Below are 12,146 nucleotides of genomic sequence, written 5' to 3' on the forward strand. Positions count from 1 at the left end.
TACTTTATTGTTTTAATTTATATATGCTCTGTACTGCTGTTTATCAATATTGTTTGTCCGATATGGCTGTATTTAGGCATAATAATTGTTTAGGCCTGTTTAGCATGTCCGGCTAATTAATTTAGATATCGGTATGTAAAGTAAGCAGAATAAAGGAATCAAAAATGAGTTGGTTTAAATTTATTTAAAAATATAGTCACTCTTTTTATGGTCTCAATTTACAGAGTTAATACCAAAGTTTTTTACGAGAGTAAAAGACATAAAGAAGTTAAAATCAATAGAACGACGGTTTGAGCTTTTAACTGGACAGTGTAAATTGGACATTAACTTTAAATCAGGGCGAAAGCAATTTTTAGAGTTAATTTAATTCTAATCATTTTCAAAAAGTATTTTTAAAGGTTAAATGTGAGGACGAGAGTTAACCATTTAAGTTTAATCATATAATCTAAGTCAATAGAGCGAGAGTTTGAGACGAGGGTGTTTAAACGGTTAGTATTTTAATAAAAAGAGTTTCTATAGATTCCATTGCTTTCAAAAAGTGATTTTAGATTTAACTAAATAGTGAGAGAACACGTTAATATAAAGTCATAGTCTGATTCAAGAGAGCGAGAGTTTGAGAAAAGACTTTTAATCAATAGTGTCTACTGAAAAGACTTATTTTAAAACTAAGAAACCAACGAAGATTTGATTCCCTAATTACGACGAACTACATACCGATATCCGTGTTATTTGATATTTAATCTAGATCAAATTTTAGTTTTATTTTTCCCCCTAATCATCAAAGTATCATCCGCCTTAGCTTTACGAAGTAACCTTAGAAAAACGGTATATCGATTCATTAAGTCCCTGTGGGATCGATATCTTTTAAAACTACGCGATTAGACTGTGCACTTGCAGTTAATACCCCAATAGACTCATAAAGTCGCGATCAAGTTTTTGGCACCGTTGCCAGGGACTTTTATTTAGTCGATATCGTAACTCTTCTGTTACGCTGTAGAGACTAAGGCAATTTTTATTTTTCCCTTGTCTTTCGTTGATTTGTATGCCACACACTCGCTCACAAGGCGAACCGTACTACTTACGAATCAACAACGTTGAACGATATCTCCGAGTCTTACGACGAATTCGGGAGTATCGTGCTCCAAACAATCTTCCTCCAATCGAAATTCCTGATCTCAAAAATCTCCTTCCTTCGCCGATACCCGAGATGGCAGAACCAGCTCGTGCTCTTCGAGATTACGCCGCTCCATCGCAAGATGAGCCGCATTCGAGTATTGCTCCACCCGCAATCGAAGCAAACAACTTCGAACTTAAACCTTCGTTGTTGCAGGCAGTGCAACAGAACCAATTTTCTGGAAATCCTACCGAGGATCCAAACCTTTATTTATCCGTATTTGTCCAATACACTGATACTGTTAAAGCTAATGGTGTCACTTCAAAGGCAATTTGACTTTGTCTCTTTCCTTTATCGTTAAGGGATAAAGCTAGAAGATGGCTTCAGTCTCTTCCTTCCAACTCAGTCACCACATGGAATGAGTTGAAGAAAGTCTTCCTTGCCTGATATTTTCCTCCAAGCAAAACAGCTATGTTAAGAGCCCAGATAAATGGATTTAAGCAGAAAGATAACGAGTCTCTTTTCGAAGCATGGGAAAGATACAAAGACATGATGAGATTTTGTCCACACCATGGTTTAGAGGATTGGTTAGTAATTCATACCTTCTATAATGGTCTCTTGTACAACACAAGGTTAACAATAGACGCCGCCGCCGGTGGTGCGCTTATGGATAAACCTTACGCTGACGCTTATCAACTTATTGAGAGCATGGCCCAAAACCATTATCAATGGGGAAGCGACCGAACAATGGTAGAAAAACCTCAAACAAAAGGAGGCATGTACGAGATAAGTAGCCTTGATCATGTTAATGCAAAAGTGGATGCTCTTGCCCAGAAAATTGAAAGTTTGAATGTATCACCTCCAGCCACCGTGGTTGCCGTAACTCAAAAAATGCGAAGTCTGTGGAATCCAAGGTCACACTCCTACAGATTGTCAACTCCTAACAGGGATCCAAGCAGAGCAAGTGAACTATGCTCAAGGAAATCCCTACTCGCATACCTATAACTCAAATTGGAAGAACCATCCTAATTTTTCATATAAAAGTAATAATGCTTTATACGCACCAGGTCAAGCTCCCAGTCAAGCCCCAGCTATACCTCCTGGATATCAAAAGTCGACCCCATCTACACCTAACAATAACGTTCCTAGGAAATCCAACTTGGAAATCATGATGGAGAACTTCATAGCTTCTCAACAGCAAACCAATAAAGAGTTCTTAAACCAGAATGTACACACTAACGAACAGATTAAACAACTAGCAAGTAAAGTAGATGCCCTGGCTACCCATAACAAAATGCTGGAAACACAAATCTCGCAAGCAGCTCAACAACAAGCGCCTACTGCTGCCCCAACTGGTACATTTCTTGGACAGCCCCAACCTAACTCGAAAAGCCACGCTCATGCAATTATATTAAGAAGTGGAACAGAGGTAGAAGGACCATTTGACCCAAGGATTGAAAACCAAAACTCTAAAAAGTCAACTGAGGAAGAAAGTAAACCTAAGGAAAAGGAAGAGTGTAATAAGGAAACCGTAGAAAAGAAAGAACCTTATGTACCTCCACCACCTTACAAACCACCTATCCCTTATCCTCAAAGGCTAATTAAATCCAAAGACGCGGGCCAATTTAAAAAATTTGTTGACCTACTGAAACAATTAAAGGTCACCATTCCATTTATAGAAGCTATTACACAGATGCCATATGCTAAGTTCTTAAAAGAAATTCTTTCTAATAAAAGGAAACTCGAAGATAGCGAAACCGTTACACTCACTGCTGAGTGCAGCGCGATAATCCAAAATATGCCTCCTAAACTTAAAGATCCTGGTAGTTTCTCTATACCCTGTCACATAGGAAAATTTGTCGTAGACAAAGCTCTATGCGATTTAGGAGCCGGTATCAGTGTTATGCCCTTGTCCATATGCAAGACACTGAGAATGGGAGAATTAAGACCAACTAAAATGTTTGTGCAATTAGCAGATCGTTCCGTTAGATATCCCGTAGGAATTCTTGAAAACGTTCCCGTGCGCATAGGTCAATTCTACATCCCAACCGATTTTATAATTATGGATATAAGAGAAGATGAAGTTACCCTCATTATATTGGGAAGACCATTCTTAGCAACCGATGGTGCCATCATAGACGTAAAACGAGGACGACTCACTTTCGAAGTAGGAGAAGAGAAAATTGAGTTCATTCTTTCCAAATTTTTGAAAGCACCTGCAATAGATGACACATGTTACTTCATGGATATCATCGACGAATGCATAAAAGAAATAGAATTAGAAAATGATGAGTTGTCTGACTATCGTGTAGAAGACAGACTGAACCAATGTTTAGCAATAACATCGGATCCTACGCAATGCCTCAAGAAACCAACCCTCGACCTGAAAACACTTCCCAAAAATCTGAGATATGAATTCCTAGATTCAGATCTTGAACGACCAGTGATAGTCAATGCAGACCTAGGAAAACTCGAAACCGAAAAACTCCTACATATCTTAAGAAAATATCCAACCGCACTAGGATACAACATCACCGATCTTAAAGGAATAAGTCCTTCTATTTGTATGCACCGCATCATGCTAGAAGAAGACTGTAAAACTTCTAGGGAACATCAGAGGAGACTAAACCCGATCCTGAGTGAGGTAGTGAAGAAGGAAGTAACGAAGTTATTAGAGGCAGGTATCATATATCCTATATCTGATAGCAAATGGGTTAGCCCTGTACACGTAGTACCAAAGAAAGGGGGTATAACCGTGATCGAAAATGAAAAAGGAGAAACTATAACCAAACGAATCGAATCGGGATGGAGAATGTGCATTGACTATAGGAAGCTAAACAAAGCAACCCGAAAAGATCATTTTCCTTTACCATTCATAGACCAGATGTTAGAACGATTAGCCAAGCATTCTCATTTCTGCTATCTGGACGGTTACTCAGGCTTCTTTCAAATACCAATTCATCCTGATGACCAAGAAAAGACAACGTTCACATGTTCTTTTGGTACCTTCGCTTATCGACGAATGCCGTTTGGCTTGTGCAATGCTCCTGCAACCTTCCAAAGGTGCATGATGGCAATATTCACCGATTTTCTCGAAAACATCATGGAAGTCTTTATGGATGACTTTTCCGTATGCGGACAAAGTTTCGAAGAATGTCTTGAAAACCTAGAAAGAGTTCTAGAACGATGTGTAAAAGTAAACCTAGTACTTAATTGGGAAAAATGTCACTTTATGGTACAAGAAGGAATTATTTTAGGACACATCATATCAAATAGAGGAATTGAAGTAGACAAAGCCAAAATAGAAGTAATCGAAAACCTTCAACCTCCGAAAACTGTGAGAGAAGTACGAAGCTTCTTAGGACATGCCGGTTTTTACCGACGATTCATTAAAGATTTCTCTAAAATAACTAAACCTTTAACCAGATTATTAATGAAAGACGCTGAATTCACCTTCGACAATAAATGTTTAGAAGCATTTCAAACACTTAAACAAGCGTTGATCTCCGCGCCCATAATGCAGACTCCGGATTGGAATGAACCATTCGAAATAATGTGTGACGCAAGTGACTACGTCATAGGCGCTGTTTTAGGACAACGAAAGGATAAAAAACTTCACGTCATATATTATGCAAGTAGAAGCCTAGATGAAGCGAAAATGAATTACGCCACGATCGAGAAAGAGCTTTTAGCAGTAGTATTTGCACTAGATAAATTTCGTTCTTACTTGGTCGGAGCTAAAATAATCATTTACACTGACCACGCTGCCATTAAGTACCTCTTAACAAAAAAAGACGTTAAACCTAGACTCCTAAGGTGGATCTTGTTGTTACAAGAATTTGATTTGGAAATCAAAGATAAAAAAGGAACTGAAAACGTAGTAGCATATCACCTCTCTAGACTTGAAAACCTGGAACCGGAAAGAACATCGATCAACGATGACTTCTCGTACGATAAACTTATAGCTAATTTGGAAGAAAATAGAGCTGATGAACAGGTAGAGACCACCTTGGCTATATGCGTTACACCATGGTATGCTGATTTTGTCAATTATTTAGCCGTCGGAGTGGTTCCACTTGATTTATCCTACCAACAAAAGAAACGATTCTTCCATAACATAAAACATTATTACTGGGATGACCCTTTACTTTTCAAAAGAGGCCCCGATGGTATTTTCCGTCGCTGTATACCTGAAGAAGAGATAGAAAGTATAATCCAACATTGTCATTCCGCTCCTTATGGTGGACACGCAAGTACATCCAAGACCTGCTCTAAAATCCTACAAGTCGGTCTCTATTGGCCAAACATATGGAAGGATGTGCATGCCGCTGTCAAGAAATTCGATAGGTGTCAACGCACAGGAAACATATCTAGACGTGACGAGATGCCATAAAAAGGCATTTTGGAAGTAGAAATTTTCGACGTGTGGGGAATAGATTTCATGGGACCTTTTCCACCTTCTTTCGGTAACAAGTACATACTCGTAGCGGTTGACTACGTATCAAAATGGATTGAAGCTATAGCTTCTCCAACAAACGATACACGAGTAGTAATTAGACTCTTTAAGAATATAATCTTTCCAAGATTTGGTATCCCAAGAATAGTAGTCAGTGATGGTGGATCGCATTTCATATCTAGGATATTCGAAAAACTATTGTTTAAGTATGGTGTAAAACATCGAGTAGTGACACCTTACCATCCTCAAACCAGTGGACAAGCGGAAGTGTCTAACAGAGAAATTAAACAGATATTGGAAAAAACAGTCGCCACCTCGAGGAAAGACTGGTCATCAAAATTACCCGAAGCTTTATGGGCATATCAAAGCGCTTACAAGACTCCCATAGGAACAACCCCATTTAGGCTTATTTATGGTAAATCTTGCCACCTCCCAGTGGAGTTAGAACATAAGGCCTATTGGGCTATTAAAAATTTAAATTTAAACTATAAGGTCGCCGGTGAAAAGCGAATTCTTGATATAAACGAATTAGAGGAACTTAGACAAGACGCATACGAAAATGCCAGAATCTACAAGGAAAGAACGAAAAAATGGCATGATAAACGCATATCAAGGAAAACTTTCAAACAAGGCGATGTAGTCCTATTGTTTAACTCTAGACTTAAGTTATTCCCAGGAAAACTACGCTCTAGATGGTCAGGCCCTTTCCAAGTCACTAATGTCTTTCCTAGCGGGGCTGTGGAAATTAAGGGAAAATCTATGGAAGCATTTATCGTAAACGGGCAGCGTCTGAAACATTATCACTATGATGAAAACAATGAAGACTCGCAAGTCCTGCACTTAGACGTATTGTCTCCTAAATTTATAGATTAACATTTAATAGTTTTATGTCGAGCTTGCGACATTAAACAAAGCGCTTCGTGGGAGACAACCCACAAATTTTTATTACTTTTCTTTGATTATTCTTTTGATTTTATTCAGTATTCATTCTTCATTTAATTTATTTTATAAAACTTTTATTCCTTTTCTCCTCCGGCCAGAGATCCTACAAGTGGCTAGAAGTTTTTAGTTAATTAGTTTTAGTTTTAGGCAATTTATAGTTTCGTTTAACATTATTTTTATCTTAGTATTTACTTTTCGCATGTTTTCTTCTATCTTCAAATGTTACATTATGTTTATTTTATTGAAGCTATTGGCATTATTGGTTTATTTTATTATGCAATATCTACAATTACCAGTAATGATATTCACTATATGCTACTACTTACATAGCCTATTAGAGAAAAATATATATATACACTATGGTGTGTAGTAGAATAGCATACATGGCAATTTAAAAATATAACAATAGCAAATATAATAAACAAAACAAAAAATAATAATAATAATAATAAAAAAAAAAAACAATTATGAAGCACCCACGCAGGCAGAATTGAGCATATTTATTTATTTTTCCTTTCTTTTCGCTTTTCTTTAAAACATTGGGGACAATGTTTCATTTAAGTGTGGGGGGGAAAAACTTTGTTTCCGTTATGATTATTTCTCTTTCAACATTCCTCTTTCAAGTATCTTATTTCCCTTTCATTGTTATTTCCCTTTTATTAACTTATTAATATATATATATATATATATATATTATATATATATTATATATATATATATATATATATATATATATATATATATATATATATATATATATATAATATATATTTATTTTAAGTCGAGTCCCTAGTGTGAAAAATCTGTATTATCCACTCCCCTCAATTTTCTTGAGCCATAACAAAAATTTAACACACTCGATAAGTATAAAGGTTGCTTATTTTATAAAACTTGAGGGAAATTAAGGCAAAAATTATTACCACCCCAACGCTCTAAAAACCTCAACATGTTAGATCAGGAAAAGTACCTATTATACCAATCCCTTGAACTTTTAGTTTTATAGTAACCCCGAGTAGCTTATACGAGAAGTTGGCACCATCTTAATAGCAAACTACGTGGAGAGCCGATGAATATAAGTGAATGATTCCCAAAACAATATATTGAAAATCAGGAAATGCACTAATTAAGTTAGGTGATCCTTACCCGATCATTTAATCCAACGGTTGCGGACCCTACAAAAACATTGTATGAACGATCCATTGTGAGTTGGTTCAGCGGTTTCTGGTGCTGAACTTGGTAGGACGGACTACAATCCGATCCCCCGCAATTTGCAATGGACTAAATAACGAAGTTATCCAACTTATGTACCAGAACTTCTAGCTAAAAGGGGATCAGAATCGCTAACCGGTTACTCCACTATGTGCGCGAAAAGATAAAGGGCTTAATGTGATTTCGCTAGAATGAAAACGGGTGAAATAAGAGTAAAAGAACTAGACTAGCTATAATAGCACGACTCGAACTGGTTTGCATAAGGCGGGGTTATCTGATGTTGTAACGGTAGTTGTTGATGTTAAGATTAAGCTCAGGTTATTTCTAAACGAGATTTACTTGCAACCTAGTACGAATTGATGTGTGTTTAGAAATTTCATCTGGCTAATTTTTAAAAAAAAAACGACTTCTATATTGTATCTTGCTTGAGGACAAGCAAAAGTCTAAGTATGGGGGAGTTTGATAACATGAAACTATATCACATTTTTGGACTCGATTTAATTAAATTATATTATTATTTCATTCGATTTATTTTATATTATTCGATATTACTTGGTATTTTCCTTCTATTTATTTCAGGTAACATTATTTGAAGCATATGTGAAAAAGAAAGAAAAGGGGGTGCAAAAAGAGGATTCTCTAGGAAAAGCGTTCCACTAAAGCCCAGCCCACAACTACAAGGAGAAGCGCTGAAGCACTGTGACGACCACCACACATGGTGTGACGAGCGTCACGCCCCTCTGCATAGTGTTACTAGCGTAACACATGGTGTGACGGACGTCACACCCCCACTCCTATTTTTTTGGCTTTGACGCGTAACAGAAGCACGTTCTCTCCTATTCTTCCTCTGACTCGTTGACACGCTAGAAAACCTACTGAAGGAACTTTTGGGAAACAGGTACTAAAGGGATGAATATAAATAGACTTAAGTGGTGCTCTCTCTTCGGTTCCTCTCTCTTTTCTGCCGTGCAAGCTTTTACAGCAATATATTTTCCAGCATTCTACTTTCTTAGCATTTTTTTTATTTCCTTTTCTTTTCTAGTTAATTTCCAAAGCATTGAATTTATTTTCTTTCACACTAGTTTCTACATCGGAAACTATTGTGTAGTTTTTACTGGATCTAACCTTACGTTAGGTCATAGTATTTTATTCCTTCGTTTTTATTTTTCTGTCTGATCGAAGATTGTGAAGAACAAATCTAACCGGTTTGTGGTGGAGTGTTCAAGCATCAAAGTTAGGGAACAACCAAGATTTCTATTAATTTTACAAGTTCATTACTTTATTGTTTTAATTTATATATGCTTTGTACTGCTGTTTATCAATATTGTTTGTCTGATATGGCTGTATTTAGGCATAATAATTGTTTAGGCCTGTTTAGCATGTCCGGCTAATTAATTTAGATATCGGTATGTAAAGTAAGCGGAATAAAGGAATCAAAAATGAGTTGGTTTAAATTTATTTAAAAATATAGTCACTCTTTTTATGGTCTCTGTCATACGGTGAACTGGACTTTTTGTGTTTTTTATCGCAATGTCGCGGTTAGCAAGAGTCGCCACCGACTTTTCTTTTATCCAATAAGGAAAGGTGGAAAAGAACAGGAAAGACCTTAATTTAGATTTTGGGTTCGGGAGGTACATTATACAAAGGGAAGGTGTTAGCACCCTTTGTATCCATGGTTATCCATGGGCTCTTAATTGCTCGATCACTTATATTATTTTTTTAAAAAAAAGTGTTTGTGAATTGTTTAGAAAAATTGTTTTGAAAAGAGAATTTAACTTTGTAATGATTCTTGTATGAATATATACAAAGTAGTTATCTCGTTTAGTTTTGGAAATTGTTTAGAAAAATATAACTCGGTAATGATTCTAGTATGAATATATACCAAGTGGTGATTTTCTAAAGATATTTTGAAAGGTGTGAGGTGTGAAAATTGTTTTTAGATTGTGAGCCAACAATTAAGAGTTATACCGACCCAAGGTCTTTATGAGCATTTCCTATCCTTATGAGGGTAAAACTGTCCTTATTATTGAGAAATAAGTAGTTTTATCCTTTGGATGTTTAAGGGTCATCGTAGGGTCATCGATAGGTCATTGAAGGCAACAGTTACGAGGATATCTTAGCATTCGAAGGGACTATCATCTTTTAACCGTAGGCAACATCGGAGGGTCATCGAGGGACAAAGTTGTATATTCGAAGGCAACATCCGAGGGACTATAATTTATTTTATGATGATTTAACCGAAGGGTCTTTGCTAAGGGTATCCCCACGTTCGCGGGACATGACCGTAATATCGTAATCGTAAGGTAACAAAGAGAGGTCCAAGATCACTTATTCAAAGGCAAAGTTTTACAATTAATTATATAATTAGGATGAAACTCCACATTAAAATTATTAAAAATAATATATTAAAAAATTAATACATTAGAAATTAATACATTAAAAATTAATTTAGGGTGAAACTCCACAAGGGTATCCCACAAATAAAGTGGAATACCTAGCCAATAACCTTTTCCTGGGATATGTGAACCTTTACGAAACTCAAAAAAGAAACATGTCAGAACACCAAATCAGGGTGCAATCGAAGATTACACCGGAGAAATATCACAACAATAAATAGGATAGGATGAATAATGCATGGCTATGATAAAACATAAAAAAAAAACAGAATAGAAAAGTCAGCTACTGTCTCGTTCGCCTCTGCCTCGCCTAGCGAAAGCCAGGCGAATACTCGCCCCAGGCTCGCCTAGCGAGGTGCTAGCGAGCGGCCACGGATTTTGAATTTTGAAAACAGCCCCACGTTAGGAACTTTGAATTTTATGGCATTTTATCACAGGAATAACATGATCAAACATTCAGGGTATTCAGGCATATTTAAATTCCCATACGAAAGCAAATTATATATCAACATTTAATCATGATGCATTATATATGTAGATATGGCCAATTGAAAGTATAAACAATAGAGATATGCAAACCTGTTTGCCAATTCAAGGTTGAAGGGATTGACCACTTGTAGTATCGGAATAAGTTAGGCAGCGGGAATTGGACGGCGATGGCTTCGGTGCAGATGGGCTGCCTTCAGGGTTTCTTTACTCTGAATTCTCCGGGTAGGCAGGGTTCCTATGCCAAAACTTCTATTCGTTCTTCTCTGTTCTCCTCCTCTTTTTTTTTTCCAGTGAATCTCCCAGTGTAACTCCAAGTGTAACTCCAAGTGTCACTCCCCTACTGAAACTTCAGTATTTATAGACTAATTTCGTGGGTAATGGGCTTGGAATGAGGGAGACCCAAGTCCAAAATAATTTGTTATATTTTATTTATTTATTTATTTTAATTATTTAATTAATTAATTAATTAATTAATTAATTAAATTTTTTTTTTTTTTTTTTTTTTTGGGCTCAGAATGAAGCCCGAAATTTTTGTTGTCTGTCAGCTTCGCTAGGCGAGCGCGTAGCGAACAGGCCAGTTTGGGCCATTTTCTGGATTGGGCCATCCGTGAGCTGGGCCTTTGTTTCTTCAATATCAGTGTTATATATGAGTCGGAATGCCTTGCAAAATGTCTTGAAATATTAATGGGCAAATTTTGGGGTATGACAGCTGCCCCTGTTCGATATTCTTGGACCGAGAGAGTTAGAATGGTGTATACGCCATTCGTGGTCTGGAGGTGGAAGATTATTGAACACTAGAATGCCCCAAAATTTGCACTTGAGAATCGACAGTTGGTCTTGATGGAGATGGGCTTAAAGATGCCATCCGGGAGGTTTGATGACGAAGCTTCAGATCGCGCCGTATATTAGGCCAATTTGAAGACATGGGTGCCACACTGGGTCGTACGTTAGACCGTATAATGAGTCATCCATTAGGCTGCCGACTTCGCTGGGGAGTCGGAGTGTGTCATATGCTGTTGGGGATAAAGGATCAGAATGGACCATACGCTAGATCGTATCTGAGTTGCAGAATGAGCCGTACGTTAGGCTGAATCTGATGACGAAAGGGGTAGTCGTACGTTAGACTACACTTCAGAAATGTACCGTATGTTAGGTAGGATCTGATGATGAAGGGGTAGTCGTACGTTAGACTACACTTCAGAAATGTACCGTATGTTAGGTAGCATCTGATGATGAAAGGGGTAGTCGTACGTTAGACTACACTTCAGAAATGTACCGTATGTTAGGTAGCATCTGAGGGGATGGACATCCGAACGGGTCGTACGTTAGACCGTCGCAGAATGAGTCGTCTGTTAGGCCGCATCTGATGATGAAAGCGGTAGTCGTACGCCAGACTACACTTCAGAAATGTACCGTACGTTAGGTAGCATCTGAGGGTTGTAAGGTCCAAACGGGTCGTACGTTAGACCGCGTTGGGGTTGTTGAAGTTCAGAATGGATCGTACGTTAGATCGTATCCGAGTTGTAGAATGAGCCGTCCG

General features: G+C 37.4%; 1 non-coding gene across 1 annotated transcript; it reads right to left on the bottom strand.

Moving 5' to 3' along the window:
- Positions 1 to 1,585: 1,585 nt before the first annotated feature.
- Positions 1,586 to 1,692, bottom strand: LOC127077110 (small nucleolar RNA R71). The gene has a single exon (XR_007787093.1). It is a non-coding gene; the product is annotated as a small nucleolar RNA R71 (small nucleolar RNA).
- Between the last annotated feature and the right edge of the window lie 10,454 nt (positions 1,693 to 12,146).

Source organism: Lathyrus oleraceus, chromosome 4 (assembly GCF_024323335.1).
Source record: "Lathyrus oleraceus cultivar Zhongwan6 chromosome 4, CAAS_Psat_ZW6_1.0, whole genome shotgun sequence".
Classification (NCBI taxonomy): Eukaryota; Viridiplantae; Streptophyta; class Magnoliopsida; order Fabales; family Fabaceae; genus Lathyrus; species Lathyrus oleraceus.